This window comes from Lycorma delicatula, chromosome 1, assembly GCF_047948215.1.
Source record: "Lycorma delicatula isolate Av1 chromosome 1, ASM4794821v1, whole genome shotgun sequence".
NCBI lineage: Eukaryota > Metazoa > Arthropoda > Insecta > Hemiptera > Fulgoridae > Lycorma > Lycorma delicatula.
Window position 1 is genome coordinate 393,591,020 of NC_134455.1, and position 17,679 is coordinate 393,608,698.

General features: G+C 30.5%; 1 long non-coding RNA gene across 1 annotated transcript; it reads right to left on the reverse strand.

The window, feature by feature from the left end:
* Positions 1–280: 280 nt before the first annotated feature.
* On the reverse strand, positions 281–6,340 carry LOC142318469 (uncharacterized). Its single transcript, XR_012754932.1, has 3 exons — positions 6,227–6,340; positions 1,278–1,435; positions 281–344 (listed from the first exon to the last, which is right to left on the reverse strand). It is a non-coding gene; the product is annotated as an uncharacterized LOC142318469 (long non-coding RNA).
* Between the last annotated feature and the right edge of the window lie 11,339 nt (positions 6,341–17,679).

Here is a 17,679-nt window from a genome sequence, read left to right on the forward strand (position 1 = left end):
GTAAGAATGTTTCATCAAGTTATCTGTAAAACTTAAATTTGTCACCTTAATGAAAATTTCATTATATTCAACATATATTTCTCGACTTATGGGTGGAAAATTAAAAAAAAAAAATTAAATCGTACAGATAAACAGATTAAATTTTAAAAACCGATATAAACAGAGTACTGCGAATTAGGGGCGGTTTTGAACATTTCACCTCTCATTTTTATGTAAACTATCATTATATATAATATATCATAAATAAAGAAAGAAAAAAAAAGAAAATGCAAAGTTTCACATACCTTTATACTTTTAATAAATATTTATTTCAAATTGTGTCCATTCACGAAAAATTTTGAAGGCTGTAAAATAGAAAGAAAATGAACATAATTAGACAAAAAAGAATATACCTAAAATTTAGAAGAAGAGTTACACCGTTTATAGTTTAATCTAATATTTGTTATTTCAATACATGAACTTGTGGAGAAGAACTTGTGGAGAAATTTATCACCTAAAAAATTTGAAATAATACTTAAGGAAGAATATGGCTTTTTTATCATTAATTATTACTATTCAGGCAGGCAATATGATTCCTTTATATTTTTCACGTATACCAAACTGAAGATTAGTATTTGGCTCCACCTTCTAGTGAAAATGATTTAATAACCACCTCCTCATGTGAATGACATATTATCATTAAATTGAATTAAAAATTTTGTTCATAAGCGAAAACCACTTAAGACAGGTCACAGCACTTAACCCTAATAATTTACAGTTTTTTTCTAGTTTGTGATAGCAGAAGACATATGATATATGCTTTAATAGCTACATCATCAAATTAAAAATAATGTAGAATAGTAATTTCTATAGAAGTAGTTATTGCAGGATTATAGTGTAAAGTCATCATATTTATTATCATTTCAGATTCAACACATTTTTCAATTCACTTATCTGGTGATAGTCCACTATTCCTATTGGATAACCGCCACTGGAATACTTTACTGATATGTTCTGCGGTATTGCCATGTAAATTTAAACAAGCATAATGAAAGAATGAGAATAACATGTTAGAGTTATATATATGATTATATGATTAAACAAAGTTACGAAAAACAAAATAAACATCTAAAGTAAATAAGCTTTTGTACTGGCATGTACAAGGTTAGAAGCATCATGTACGCCCAGACCTTCAGAGAACAATAAAATTATACTTATACTCATTGAAATTTACTTATTCTTAATTATATTAATAATTTTCCTCATAATATGATATTATTAAAATATTATTAGCTTACCGTTTTTGGAAGTAAGCTAAGTATAAACTAACTTCCGCCTTTTTACCCAGCAGTTTACCTCCTTGCATGCAAGGCAGGTACCCACTGGATAAATTAATGGACGTGGACGTGGTAGACTCGGAGGTGCTTGGGGTTGTGATGCACGGCGACGTTTCGTTCTGCAAATAATACACATGAATTAAGGAATACACATTACTAAGAAATTACAGAATCTTATTAGATGGTCATAAAATTACAATTACTTTTTTTGTAATTAAATATTTACATACCGCCACCACTGTGCTGCTACATAAACAGCAAAGACAGATGCCAATATTAGTTTGCCTTTCATTTTATCAGTTATCAGTTATATTATTTATACTATTTATAATAGCTTAAATCGTCTGAATGTGTTTTTACTGTTAGTCACAGTATTAAAATAATAAATAAGAAAAAATATTGTTGCCATGGAAAACCAAAAACTTCTTTTTTTACCATAGTTACCCGCAACACTGCACTTTATGTTTTTAAATTATATTTTATTTTTTCTTTAGTTACAAATAATTTTAAAGTACGATCAAATATTTAACTGCATGCTACCAGTAAACATCGCTGTACCTTTACTTTATATATGGAACTTTATATATTTATACATGGAATAAAGGTAGCTGACCCACTCGGCACAAAGAAGAAGAATAAATTTGAGGGAATGTGCTGGGAAGAGTAAGACGAGAATCAATCAACAGGTCTACAGGTCATCAATCAATCTAACGATCATTTTATAAGATATCCTAATTTTATATGAAATTTATAAAAATGTAAATAAGTTATATTAAAGAATATAAGAAGAATAACACATGAAATTGCAGACAAAAATAAACACAACCACTTAAAAAGCAATAATTTTTAAGTAGAGAAACATTCTATTAACATGCACTACCGAACATAATGTTTTTTTCATAATCTACGCTAGGTTTAAGAAAATAAAATTCAGTCGAAAATATTCAAAATGAAAAACGAACAACATTTTTGAGATTAGTGAATACCAAAATTCAGGCAAGAATTCATAGCGGACATATCTGTATAATTGGGACAAACAAGTGAAAATCAGTAGCTTCAGACTTTATGCGATTCATTACAAACTAATAAAAATGCAGTATTCTCTTTATTAAAACTGTAGAATTTGCAAAAGTCAACCTAATTGATGTAACTGTTGTCCTTACACACTTTGCTTATATGTCGGCAATAATAATCTCAAACGTAAAATACAAAAAAGATAAAATACAGTACTGAATACCTAATTAAACAGTATACAAACTTGCAAACATAATCATACAGAAAATCATTATACACAATAACCACTAAGTAGAAATGAATACTTTTTAAAAATAACAGATATATTAATACATTATCAATTATTATGGAAATATCCTACAAATCATTTCAAACCAGAGACAAACGTTGTTTCAAATATAACAGGCTGGTCAACAAGATTTCCTTTTTTCCTTTAATTACAGATTAACATCTTTCGAAAGCACTTGTTCTCAGCTTAATGATGTGAAGAACAAGCGGTTTCATCAAATCACTGTCCTTCAGAAAGGAAAAGTCGATTAATTTACTTTTTGAATTAGAAACAAAGAATACAGAAATAAATATGTTTATGAAACTTATGATTTATAATTAAACTTTTTAGGCGTAGATATCTTTTTAGATGTCCATGATTTTTTAACTTTTTAGATGTCCACCAAAGAATAGTATATTATCTTCCCATTACATGACCATTAGTAATTGCAGATTTTGTATAATAAATTTAAAATGACAGAATATGGGATCTTCTTCAATACTGTCCATGATTTTTTAACTTTTTAGATGTCCACCAAAGAATAGTATATTATCTTCCCATTACATGACCATTAGTAATTGCAGATTTTGTATAATAAATTTAAAATGACAGAATATGGGATCTTCTTCAATACTGTACTTTCCAGATAGCATCATAGTGTAATGCGAGAGATTATCACTAGGACCTTCAATACAATGCCTTCCGTTGCTTTCTGTATTCTACTACTTATGATTTCTTGAAGAAGTTCTTCCGCTTATGGGTTCAGTTTCCCACTTCCTGGGCAAAACAGTGCCTTATACTCAGTACCATTCATCATCCCTTTGAGGAGAACGACAGCATATGTAATAGCAAAATCGATATATATATATATATATATATGATGAGTATTTCAGTCCCTTCTTTTGTCACCTGTTTTTATAAACAAGCCATTATTAATTTGTACAACCGTCGCCTCTTCTGTACCTTATGGAAGTGAGTGTCAGAATTTTCCCTTCACCAATTGTTGGATTTTAAAAGCATTTTGTAAATTGTTCTTTCAGAGAAGAATTGGGCACATGAGTGCAGAACACAAGACATTTGCTTTAAGCCCAGCGCTTAATGGTGGCGATGTACTTTCACTGGAACCTCCAAAGCATCAAACTTTACTACTACTGAAATTCAACATGAGGAGGAACAATGTGATGTTTCTATATTTGGTATATAATCATTTATAATCTTTGTAATAATCACCTTGACCTGTTAACTACTTCAAAAGGGCCACTACAATGTCAATCACCAAAACTTTCAAGATAATATAGTAGCCTATAGTATGACAGAGAAATTCCTTATATGCCATAAGCCCAGTGCCTAATGGTGAACAAGTACTTTTATTGCAACCTCTAAACCCTCAAAATTTTCTAAACCCTCAAAATTTACTAGATGAATCTGAAAGTGGGATAGCCACTGAGATTCAACATGTGGAGCAAGGTGTTCCTATCTTTGGAATGGAATGGAATGCAAAGTTGGCGGGAGTTTATTACTTCCTACTTTATCGCAGAACCTGGATAGAGTCCCTTGCTGCTGGGTGATTCTATCGGGCGTGTTTTTGAGGTTTATTTTTAGTTAGCGGGTCTAATTTTTTCAAGTTTTCTTTATTATTATTTAGTATTTTAAGACGTATTTAATTGCATTCCAATCCATTGTTCAACCAGCGTTATCGAACCCATTTCATGGGCCGAACGCAGAAAACTAGGCTTATAAAGCCTGTCCTCCCGACGTAATTCCCCTTCAGAACGTCCACTGAAGTCCTTTCGGTGCTAACGCTTAATAGGCTAGCAGGAATACACCACAACGTGGCACTAGCTATAAGGAAAGAGCAATGTGTCTCCTTTTCCGGAGGAGTCGCAATTGCTGGGTTATTTTATCTTTCCTGTAAGTTTTGAAAAGGAGAGGTTGTGTAGAAGCTCTTCATCCGCTTCTGGTATGGCTGCCCTCCAGGACGCATCTCTGCTGGGCTCTGTTCCGGACTCCAGTTCGTGATGTTGAGACGAGTGGTTGGTCTTCCTTCTTCTTCTTCTCCCTCTTCTTCTTCCGAAGACCTCTTCGTTCTTCTTTGGCCTGCACTTTCCTCTTATCTTTGGTGTACAATGCTCAAAACATCTGATAACAATAGCTGGATTAAACAAACACGTCCTTGCGATTTCAACAGCAAAAAAGTTTAGCTTTTAGAATCTAGGATGTTAACTCTATTAGATCCAGAGCTGTACAAGTTTTGATGGTCCAACATTTATATAATCAGAGGTCTGGCGGAATATGTTGCTACTGTACAGCAAGTGTACAGCAAGTACCAGTTGTTGGAAATCATAGTTCTATATTTTATCAACATTTTTACTTTGAAACTTTTATTATAATTCATGGATCAAAGTTCCAAAAACACAAAAGCATATAAAACGTAAAACATATCATAGATTGATATTATACTTTATAACAAATAAAATATAAAAATTAAAATAAAAAAAAGGAAAACATTTATTGTACTACAACAGAATTATTTAATGAAGAAGGGTATCCCCTTTAAGGTAAATAAGTTTGGCTTAATTTTCCAAATAATACATGCAATGTGATCTTCCAAATAATACATGCAATGTGATCAAATGTTTTACAAATTAATAACTAATATCAAATTAAGAATTTTTATAATTGTACATTTCATTAAATAAATTTTATGATGATGTATAACTTGTTACAGATTTTATGATTTTTTTTCAAATTTGAAAAGCTTTCAAATGCTTCTTCAGTACTGAAATTAAAAAAAAATTATTTTTATAACAATATACAAACATTAAAAACTTTTTACTTAAATACCAAATATTAAGTAGTGTTATAAGAAAGTTAATATAAACAACGAGATATCTATGTCATCAGAAATTGTCCTATAACCAGCTTGGCATTGCATCACCCGAATTTTAAAAATTACTGAAATAACAATTTGAATATTTGAAATAATGAACTGAAAACAGATGACTCTTTGCATCACACATATTACTTTATGTGTATTGCTGGTAATTAATAAATATCTATCTTGTATTCATATAAATCGTAATAATTTTTGTGATTGCATTCGTAAATTAATTACTACTAAATCTCCAAAAAGGAATGGTACTCATTTTTTAAATAAACTCTATTTAAATAAACTCTATATTGGTAGTCAGAGCACTAACATACTTACTCAAAAAGGAACTTACTGACCTAGAAAGGTTTCAAAAGAGGCACTACCACGTCAATCATCAAAGATAATATAGTAGCCTATACTGTGATAGGAATTCTTTATTGAATATATTAGAAAACCATCACAATCCCTAACCCGCTATATTACGCGACTACCTCAGTTTACTAAACTTTTCTTTTATGCGAGTGGGCTTACACCTCATTCCTCCTCTATTTCGATCCTAATTATGTCCTTACATTACGATAAGTATGAAACAAAGAATAGCAATTATTATTACTAGAGTACTTTTGTAAATAATAATCTGTAAATAATAATCTATTGTAACGATAAGTTTATTTCATTACTAAAGAAACTTTTATCATACAGCTAAAAAATTACAACGTGCCATCTTCTTATAAAACAAAGTGCAATGTCACTAACCTTTTTTTTCCCAAATTAAACACTTGATTTTTCACCGATAAACTTTAATTTAAATTTCCTTAACAAAGTAGAATAATTTATAAAATGTCTTATGCCCACGTTTCTTAAATAATATTGTTAAAATGCCTGTAAAACACAAAGAATAGTTAAATTAGAATGATTGAATGTTAAAAATAAAATAATCTAGAGTGTTAAATTAAGCATGCAAATTAATCCAGACAAGGAAGTTATTCAATAATAGTTCCAAATGAAACCATACTTGTACAATCTGTGAATATCTAATATAATTAATATGTTTATCTTTATTCTTAATCACTCAATGTACACGATTTGGCATCCATGCAACAAGTGTACTAAACGTTTTTTTTTCATTTCTCCATCATGACACCATACCAATATTATGGATTGATGACGTCAGTTTTTGTGTACGGGTTTTTGTGCCTCAACTTTAATAACAACACAATGCTTGTGATGTTTGTCGTTTGTTATAGTTTGTCCTACATTCATAGTACTACATTTGATAATTGCAAGAATAACTAGTAAAACCGTAAGAATGTTTCATCAAGTTATCTGTAAAACTTAAATTTGTCACCTTAATGAAAATTTCATTATATTCAACATATATTTCTCGACTTATGGGTGGAAAATTAAAAAAAAAAAATTAAATCGTACAGATAAACAGATTAAATTTTAAAAACCGATATAAACAGAGTACTGCGAATTAGGGGCGGTTTTGAACATTTCACCTCTCATTTTTATGTAAACTATCATTATATATAATATATCATAAATAAAGAAAGAAAAAAAAAGAAAATGCAAAGTTTCACATACCTTTATACTTTTAATAAATATTTATTTCAAATTGTGTTCATTCACGAAAAATTTTGAAGGCTGTAAAATAGAAAGAAAATGAACATAATTAGACAAAAAAGAATATACCTAAAATTTAGAAGAAGAGTTACACCGTTTATAGTTTAATCTAATATTTGTTATTTCAATACATGAACTTGTGGAGAAGAACTTGTGGAGAAATTTATCACCTAAAAAATTTGAAATAATACTTAAGGAAGAATATGGCTTTTTTATCATTAATTATTACTATTCAGGCAGGCAATATGATTCCTTTATATTTTTCACGTATACCAAACTGAAGATTAGTATTTGGCTCCACCTTCTAGTGAAAATGATTTAATAACCACCTCCTCATGTGAATGACATATTATCATTAAATTGAATTAAAAATTTTGTTCATAAGCGAAAACCACTTAAGACAGGTCACAGCACTTAACCCTAATAATTTACAGTTTTTTTCTAGTTTGTGATAGCAGAAGACATATGATATATGCTTTAATAGCTACATCATCAAATTAAAAATAATGTAGAATAGTAATTTCTATAGAAGTAGTTATTGCAGGATTATAGTGTAAAGTCATCATATTTATTATCATTTCAGATTCAACACATTTTTCAATTCACTTATCTGGTGATAGTCCACTATTCCTATTGGATAACCGCCACTGGAATACTTTACTGATATGTTCTGCGGTATTGCCATGTAAATTTAAACAAATGAAAGAATGAGAATAACATGTTAGAGTTATATATATGATTATATGATTAAACAAAGTTACGAAAAACAAAATAAAAATCTAAAGTAAATAAGCTTTTGTACTGGCATGTACAAGGTTAGAAGCATCATGTACGCCCAGACCTTCAGAGAACAATAAAATTATACTTATACTCATTGAAATTTACTTATTCTTAATTATATTAATAATTTTCCTCATAATATGATATTATTTAAATATTATTAGATTACCGTTTTTGGAAGTAAGCTAAGTATAAACTAACTTCCACCTTTTTACCCAGCAGTTTACCTCCTTGCATGCAAGGCAGGTACCCACTGGATAAATTAATGGACGTGGACGTGGTAGACTCGGAGGTGCTTGGGGTTGTGATGCACGGCGACGTTTCGTTCTGCAAATAATACACATGAATTAAGGAATACACATTACTAAGAAATTACAGAATCTTATTAGATGGTCATAAAATTACAATTACTTTTTTTGTAATTAAATATTTACATACCGCCACCACTGTGCTGCTACATAAACAGCAAAGACAGATGCCAATATTAGTTTGCCTTTCATTTTATCAGTTATCAGTTATATTATTTATACTATTTATAATAGCTTAAATCGTCTGAATGTGTTTTTACTGTTAGTCACAGTATTAAAATAATAAATAAGAAAAAATATTGTTGCCATGGAAAACCAAAAACTTCTTTTTTTACCATAGTTACCCGCAACACTGCACTTTATGTTTTTAAATTATATTTTATTTTTTCTTTAGTTACAAATAATTTTAAAGTACGATCAAATATTTAACTGCATGCTACCAGTAAACATCGCTGTACCTTTACTTTATATATGGAACTTTATATATTTATACATGGAATAAAGGTAGCTGACCCACTCGGCACAAAGAAGAAGAATAAATTTGAGGGAATGTGCTGGGAAGAGTAAGACGAGAATCAATCAACAGGTCTACAGGTCATCAATCAATCTAACGATCATTTTATAAGATATCCTAATTTTATATGAAATTTATAAAAATGTAAATAAGTTATATTAAAGAATATAAGAAGAATAACACATGAAATTGCAGACAAAAATAAACACAACCACTTAAAAAGCAATAATTTTTAAGTAGAGAAACATTCTATTAACATGCACTACCGAACATAATGTTTTTTTCATAATCTACGCTAGGTTTAAGAAAATAAAATTCGGTCGAAAATATTCAAAATGAAAAACGAACAACATTTTTGAGATTAGTGAATACCAAAATTCAGGCAAGCATAGCGGACATATCTGTATAATTGGGACAAACAAGTGAAAATCAGTAGCTTCAGACTTTATGCGATTCATTACAAACTAATAAAAATGCAGTATTCTCTTTATTAAAACTGTAGAATTTGCAAAAGTCAACCTAATTGATGTAACTGTTGTCCTTACACACTTTGCTTATATGTCGGCAATAATAATCTCAAACGTAAAATACAAATAGATAAAATACAGTACTGAATACCTAATTAAACAGTATACAAACTTGCAAACATAATCATACAGAAAATCATTATACACAATAACCACTAAGTAGAAATGAATACTTTTTAAAAATAACAGATATATTAATACATTATCAATTATTATGGAAATATCCTACAAATCATTTCAAACCAGAGACAAACATTGTTTCAAATATAACAGGCTGGTCAACAAGATTTCCCTTTTTCCTTTAATTACAGATTAACATCTTTCGAAAGCACTTGTTCTCAGCTTAATGATGTGAAGATCAAGCGGTCTCATCAAATCACTGTCCTTCAGAAAGGAAAAGTCGATTAATTTACTTTTTGAATTAGAAACAAAGAATACAGAAATAAATATGTTTATGAAACTTATGATTTATAATTAAACTTTTTAATGAAGTGAGTGGAAGTGAGTGTCAGAATTTTCCCTTCACCAATTGTTGGATTTTAAAAGCATTTTGTAAATTGTTCTTTCAGAGAAGAATTGGGCACATGAGTGCAGAACACAAGACATTTGCTATAAGCCCAGCGCTTAATGGTGGCGATGTACTTTCACTGGAACCTCCAAAGCATCAAACTTTACTACTACTGAAATTCAACATGAGGAGGAACAATGTGATGTTTCTATATTTGGTATATAATCATTTATAATCTTTGTAATAATCACCTTGACCTGTTAACTACTTCAAAAATTGCCACTACAATGTCAATCACCAAAACTTTCAAGATAATATAGTAGCCTATAGTATGACAGAGAAATTCCTTATATGCCATAAGCCCAGTGCCTAATGGTGAACAAGTACTTTTATTGCAACCTCTAAACCCTCAAAATTTACTAGATGAATCTGAAAGTGGGATAGCCACTGAGATTCAACATGTGGAGCAAGGTGTTCCTATCTTTGGAATGGAATGGAATGCAAAGTTGGCGGGAGTTTATTACTCCCTACTTTATCGCAGAACCTGGATAGAGTCCCTTGCTGCTGGGTGATTCTATCGGGCGTGTTTTTGAGGTTTATTTTTAGTTAGCGGGTCTAATTTTTTCAAGTTTCTTTATTATTATTTAGTATTTTAAGACGTATTTAATTGCATTCCAATCCATTGTTCAACCAGCGTTATCGAACCCATTTCATGGGCCGAACGCAGAAAACTAGGCTTATAAAGCCTGTCCTCCCGACGTAATTCCCCTTCAGAACGTCCACTGAAGTCCTTTCGGTGCTAACGCTTAATAGGCTAGCAGGAATACGCCACAACGTGGCACTAGCTATAAGGAAAGAGCAATGTGTCTCCTTTTCCGGAGGAGTCGCAATTGCTGGGTTATTTTATCTTTCCTGTAAGTTTTGAAAAGGAAAGCCATCCGCTTCTGGTATGGCTGCCCTTCAGGACGCATCTCTGCTGGGCTCTGTTCCGGACTCCAGTTCGTGATGTTGAGACGAGTGGTTGGTCTTCCTTCTTCTTCTTCTCCCTCTTCTTCTTCCGAAGAACTCTTCGTTCTTCTTTGGCCTGAACTTTCCTCTTATCTTTGGTGTACAATGCTCAAAACATCTGATAACAATAGCTGGATTAAACAAACACGTCCTTGCGATTTTAACAGCAAAAAAGTCTAGCTTTTAGAATCTAGGATGTTAACTAACTCTATTAGATCCAGAGCTGTACTAGTTTTGATGGTATTCCAACATTTATATAATCAAAGGTCTGGCGGAATATGTTGCTACTGTACAGCAAGTGCTATTTATTGTAAATTTAGCAAACAAAGTGTTTACCAGTTGTTGGAAGGACTGCTACTTAGAAAAAAAATCATAGTTCTATATTTTATCAACATTTTTACTTTGAAACTTTTATTATAATTCATAAATCAAAGTTCCAAAAACACAAAAGCATATAAAACGTAAAACACATCATAGATTGATATTATACTTTATAACAAATAAAATATAAAAATTAAAATAAAAAAAAGGAAAACATTTATTGTGCTACAACAGAGTTATTTAATGAAGAAGGGTATCCCCTTTAAGGTAAATAAGTTTGGCTTAATTTTCCAAATAATACATGCAATGTGATCAAATGTTTTACAAATTAATAACTAATATCAAATTAAGAATTTTTATAATTGTAGTGTACATTTCATTAAATAAATTTTATGATGATGTTTTACTTTTATAACTTGTTACAGATTTTATGATTTTTTTTCAAATTTGAACTTTAAAATTATCATATTCAACTTCATACAATTTGCTTTCAAATGCTTCTTCAGTACTGAAATTAAAAAAAAATTATTTTTATAACAATATACAAACAATTAAAAACTTTTTACGTAAATACCAAATATTAAGTAGTGTTATAAGAAAGTTAATATAAACAACGAGATATCTATGTCATCAGAAATTGTCCTATAACCAGCTTGGCATTGCATCACCCGAATTTTAAAAATTACTGAAATAACAATTTGAATATTTGAAATAATGAACTGAAAACAGATGACTCTTCGCATCACACATATTACTTTATGTGTATTGCTGGTAATTAATAAATATCTATCTTGTATTCATATAAATCGTAATAATTTTTGTGATTGCATTCTTCGCATCACACATATTACTTTATGTGTATTGCTGGTAATTAATAAATATCTATCTTGTATTCATATAAATCGTAATAATTTTTGTGATTGCATTCGTAAATTAATTACTACTAAATCTCCAAAAAGGAATGGTACTCATTTTTTAAATAAACTCTATATTGGTAGTCAGAGCACTAAATCTCACATACTTACTCAAAAAGGAACTTACTGACCTGGAAAGGTTTCGAAAAAAGCACTACCACGTCAATCATCAAAGATAATATAGTAGCCTATACAGTGATAGGAATTCTTTATATTGAATATATTAGAAAACCATCACAATCCCTAACCCGCTATATTACGACTACCTCAGTTTACTAAGTAAACTTTTCTTTTATGCGAGTGGGCTTACACCTCATTCCTCCTCTATTTCGATCCTAATTATGTCCTTACATTACGATAAGTATGAAACAAAGAATAATTACTAGAGTACTTTTGTAAATAATAATCTATTGTAACGATAAGTTTATTTCATTACTAAAGAAACTTTTATCATACAGCTAAAAAATTACAACGTGCCATCTTCTTATAAAACAAAGTGCAATTTCACTAACCTTTTTTTCCCCAAATTAAACACTTGATTTTTCACCGATAAATTTTAATTTAAATTTCCTTAACAAAGTAGAATAATTTATAAAATGTCTTATGCCCACGTCTTAAATAATATTGTTAAAAATTTTGATGCCTGTAAAACACAAAGAATAGTTAAATTAGAATGATTGAATGTTAAAAATAAAATAATCTAGAGTGTTAAATTAAGCATGCAAATTAATCCAGACAAGGAAGTTATTCAATAATAGTTCCAAATGAAAAACCATACTTGTACAATCTGTGAATATCTAATATAATTAATATGTTTATCTTTATTCTTAATCACTCAATGTACACGATTTGGCATCCATGCAACAAGTGTACTAAACGTTTTTTTTTTCATTTCTCCATCATGACACCATACCAATATTATGGATTGATGACGTCAGTTTTTGTGTACGGGTTTTTGTGCCTCAACTTTAATAACAACACAATGCTTGTGATGTTTGTCGTTTGTTATAGTTTGTCCTACATTCATAGTACTACATTTGATAATTGCAAGAATAACTAGTAAAACCGTAAGAATGTTTCATCAAGTTATCTGTAAAACTTAAATTTGTCACCTTAATGAAAATTTCATTATATTCAACATATATTTCTCGACTTATGGGTGGAAAATTAAAAAAAAAAAATTAAATCCTACAGATAAACAGATTAAATTTTAAAAACCGATATAAACAGAGTACTGCGAATTAGGGGCGGTTTTGAACATTTCACCTCTCATTTTTATGTAAACTATCATTATATATAATATATCATAAATAAAGAAAGAAAAAAAAAGAAAATGCAAAGTTTCACATACCTTTATACTTTTAATAAATATTTATTTCAAATTGTGTCCATTCACGAAAAATTTTGAAGGCTGTAAAATAGAAAGAAAATGAACATAATTAGACAAAAAAGAATATACCTAAAATTTAGAAGAAGAGTTACACCGTTTATACTTTAATCTAATATTTGTTATTTCAATACATGAAACTTGTGGAGAAATTTATCACCTAAAAAATTTGAAATAATACTTAAGGAAGAATATGGCTTTTTTTATCATTAATTATTATTACTATTCAGGCAGGCAATATGATTCCTTTATATTTTTCACGTATACCAAACTGAAGATTAGTATTTGGCTCCACCTTCTAGTGAAAATGATTTAATAACCACCTCCTCATGTGAATGACATATTATCATTAAATTGAATTAAAAATTTTGTTCATAAGCGAAAACCACTTAAGACAGGTCACAGCACTTAACCCTAATAATTTACAGTTTTTTTCTAGTTTGTGATAGCAGAAGACATATGATATATGCTTTAATAGCTACATCATCAAATTAAAAATAATGTAGAATAGTAATTTCTATAGAAGTAGTTATTGCAGGATTATAGTGTAAAGTCATCATATTTATTATCATTTCAGATTCAACACATTTTTCAATTCACTTATCTGGTGATAGTCCACTATTCCTATTGGATAACCGCCACTGGAATACTTTACTGATATGTTCTGCGGTATTGCCATGTAAATTTAAACAAGCATAATGAAAGAATGACAATAACATGTTAGAGTTATATATATGATTATATGATTAAACAAAGTTACGAAAAACAAAATAAACATCTAAAGTAAATAAGCTTTTGTACTGGCATGTACAAGGTTAGAAGCATCATGTACGCCCAGACCTTCAGAGAACAATAAAATTATACTTATACTCATTGAAATTTACTTATTCTTAATTATATTAATAATTTTCCTCATAATATGTTATTATTTAAATATTATTGGCTTACCGTTTTTGGAAGTAAGCTAAGTATAAACTAACTTCCGCCTTTTTACCCAGCAGTTTACCTCCTTGCATGCAAGGCAGGTACCCACTGGATAAATTAATGGACGTGGACGTGGTAGACTCGGCGGTGCTTGGGGTTGTGATGCACGGCGACGTTTCGTTCTGCAAATAATACACATGAATTAAGGAATACACATTACTAAGAAATTACAGAATCTTATTAGATGGTCATAAAATTACAATTACTTTTTTTGTAATTAAATATTTACATACCCCCACCACTGTGCTGCTACATAAACAGCAAAGACAGAAGCCAATATTAGTTTGCCTTTCATTTTATCAGTTATCAGTTATATTATTTATACTATTTATAATAGCTTAAATCGTCTGAATGTGTTTTTACTGTTAGTCACAGTATTAAAATAATAAATAAGAAAAAATATTGTTGCCATGGAAAACCAAAAACTTCTTTTTTTACCATAGTTACCCGCAACACTGCACTTTATGTTTTTAAATTATATTTTATTTTTTCTTTAGTTACAAATAATTTTAAAGTACGATCAAATATTTAACTGCATGCTACCAGTAAACATCGCTGTACCTTTACTTTATATTATATATGGAACTTTATATTTATACATGGAATAAAGGTAGCTGACCCACTCGGCACAAAGAAGAAGAATAAATTTGAGGGAATGTGCTGGGAAGAGTAAGACGAGAATCAATCAACAGGTCTACAGGTCATCAATCAATCTAACGATCATTTTATAAGATATCCTAATTTTATATGAAATTTATAAAAATGTAAATAAGTTATATTAAAGAATATAAGAAGAATAACACATGAAATTGCAGACAAAAATAAACACAACCACTTAAAAAGCAATAATTTTTAAGTAGAGAAACATTCTATTAACATGCACTACCGAACATAATGTTTTTTTCATAATCTACGCTAGGTTTAAGAAAATAAAATTCGGTCGAAAATATTCAAAATGAAAAACGAACAACATTTTTGAGATTAGTGAATACCAAAATTCAGGCAAGAATTCATAGCGGACATATCTGTATAATTGGGACAAACAAGTGAAAATCAGTAGCTTCAGACTTTATGCGATTCATTACAAACTAATAAAAATGCAGTATTCTCTTTATTAAAACTGTAGAATTTGCAAAAGTCAACCTAATTGATGTAACTGTTGTCCTTACACACTTTGCGTAAAATACAAATAGATAAAATACAGTACTGAATGCCTAATTAAACAGTATACAAACTTGCAAACATAATCATACAGAAAATCATTATACACAATAACCACTAAGTAGAAATGAATACTTTTTAAAAATAACAGATATATTAATACATTATCAATTATTATGGAAATATCCTACAAATCATTTCAAACCAGAGACAAACGTTGTTTCAAATATAACAGGCTGGTCAACAAGATTTCCCTTTTTCCTTTAATTACAGATTAACATCTTTCGAAAGCACTTGTTCTCAGCTTAATGATGTGAAGATCAAGCGGTCTCATCAAATCACTGTCCTTCAGAAAGGAAAAGTCGATTAATTTACTTTTTGAAACAAAGAATACAGAAATAAATATGTTTATGAAACTTATGATTTATAATTAAACTTTTTAGGCGTAGATATCTTTTTAGATGTCCATGATTTTTTAACTTTTTAGATGTCCACCAAAGAATAGTATATTATCTTCCCATTACATGACCATTAGTAATTGCAGATTTTGTATAATAAATTTAAAATGACAGAATATGGGATCTTCTTCAATACTGTACTTTCCAGATAGCATCATAGTGTAATGCGAGAGATTATCACTAGGACCTTCAATACAATGCCTTCCGTTGCTTTCTGTATTCTACTACTTATGATTTCTTGAAGAAGTTCTTCCGCTTATGGGTTCAGTTTCCCACTTCCTGGGCAAAACAGTGCCTTATACTCAGTACCATTCATCATCCCTTTGAGGAGAACGACAGCATATGTAATAGCAAAATGGATATATATATATATATGTAAGATGAGTATTTCAGTCCCTTATTTTGTCACCTCTTTTTAAAAAACAAGCAATTATTAATTTGTACAACCGTCGCCTCTTCTGTACCTTATGGAAGTGAGTGTCAGAATTTTCCCTTCACCAATTGTTGGATTTTAAAAGCATTTTGTAAATTGTTCTTTCAGAGAAGAATTGGACACATGAGTGCAGAACACAAGACATTTGCTATAAGCCCAGCGCTTAATGGTGGTGATGTACTTTCACTGGAACCTCCAAAGCATCAAACTTTACTACTACTGAAATTCAACATGAGGAGGAACAATGTGATGTTTCTATATTTGGTATATAATCATTTATTAGCTTTGTAATAATCACCTTGACCTGTTAACTACTTCAAAAGGGCCACTACAATGTCAATCACCAAAACTTTCAAGATAATATAGTAGCCTATAGTATGACAGAGAAATTCCTTATATGCCATAAGCCCAGTGCCTAATGGTGAACAAGTACTTTTATTGCAACCTCTAAACCCTCAAAATTTACTAGATGAATCTGAAAGTGGGATAGCCACTGAGATTCAACATGTGGAGCAAGGTGTTCCTATCTTTGGAATGGAATGGAATGCAAAGTTGGCGGGAGTTTATTACTCCCTACTTTATCGCAGAACCTGGATAGAGTCCCTTGCTGCTGGGTGATTCTATCGGGCGTGTTTTTGAGGTTTATTTTTAGTTAGCGGGTCTAATTTTTTCAAGTTTTCTTTATTATTATTTAGTAAGACGTATTTAATTGCATTCCAATCCATTGTTCAACCAGCGTTATCGAACCCATTTCATGGGCCGAACGCAGAAAACTAGGCTTATAAAGCCTGTCCTCCCGACGTAATTCCCCTTCAGAACGTAATTCCACTGAAGTCCTTTCGGTGCTAACGCTTAATAGGCTAGCAGGAATACGCCACAACGTGGCACTAGCTATAAGGAAAGAGCAATGTGTCTCCTTTTCCGGAGGAGTCGCAATTGCTGGGTTATTTTATCTTTCCTGTAAGTTTTGAAAAGGAGAGGTTGTGTAGAAGCTCTTCATCCGCTTCTGGTATGGCTGCCCTTCAGGACGCATCTCTGCTGGGCTCTGTTCCGGACTCCAGTTCGTGATGTTGAGACGAGTGGTTGGTCTTCCTTCTTCTTCTTCTCCCTCTTCTTCTTCCGAAGACCTCTTCGTTCTTCTTTGGCCTGCACTTTCCTCTTATCTTTGGTGTACAATGCTCAAAACATCTGATAACAATAGCTGGATTAAACAAACACGTCCTTGCGATTTCAACAGCAAAAAAGTCTAGCTTTTAGAATCTAGGATGTTAACTCTATTA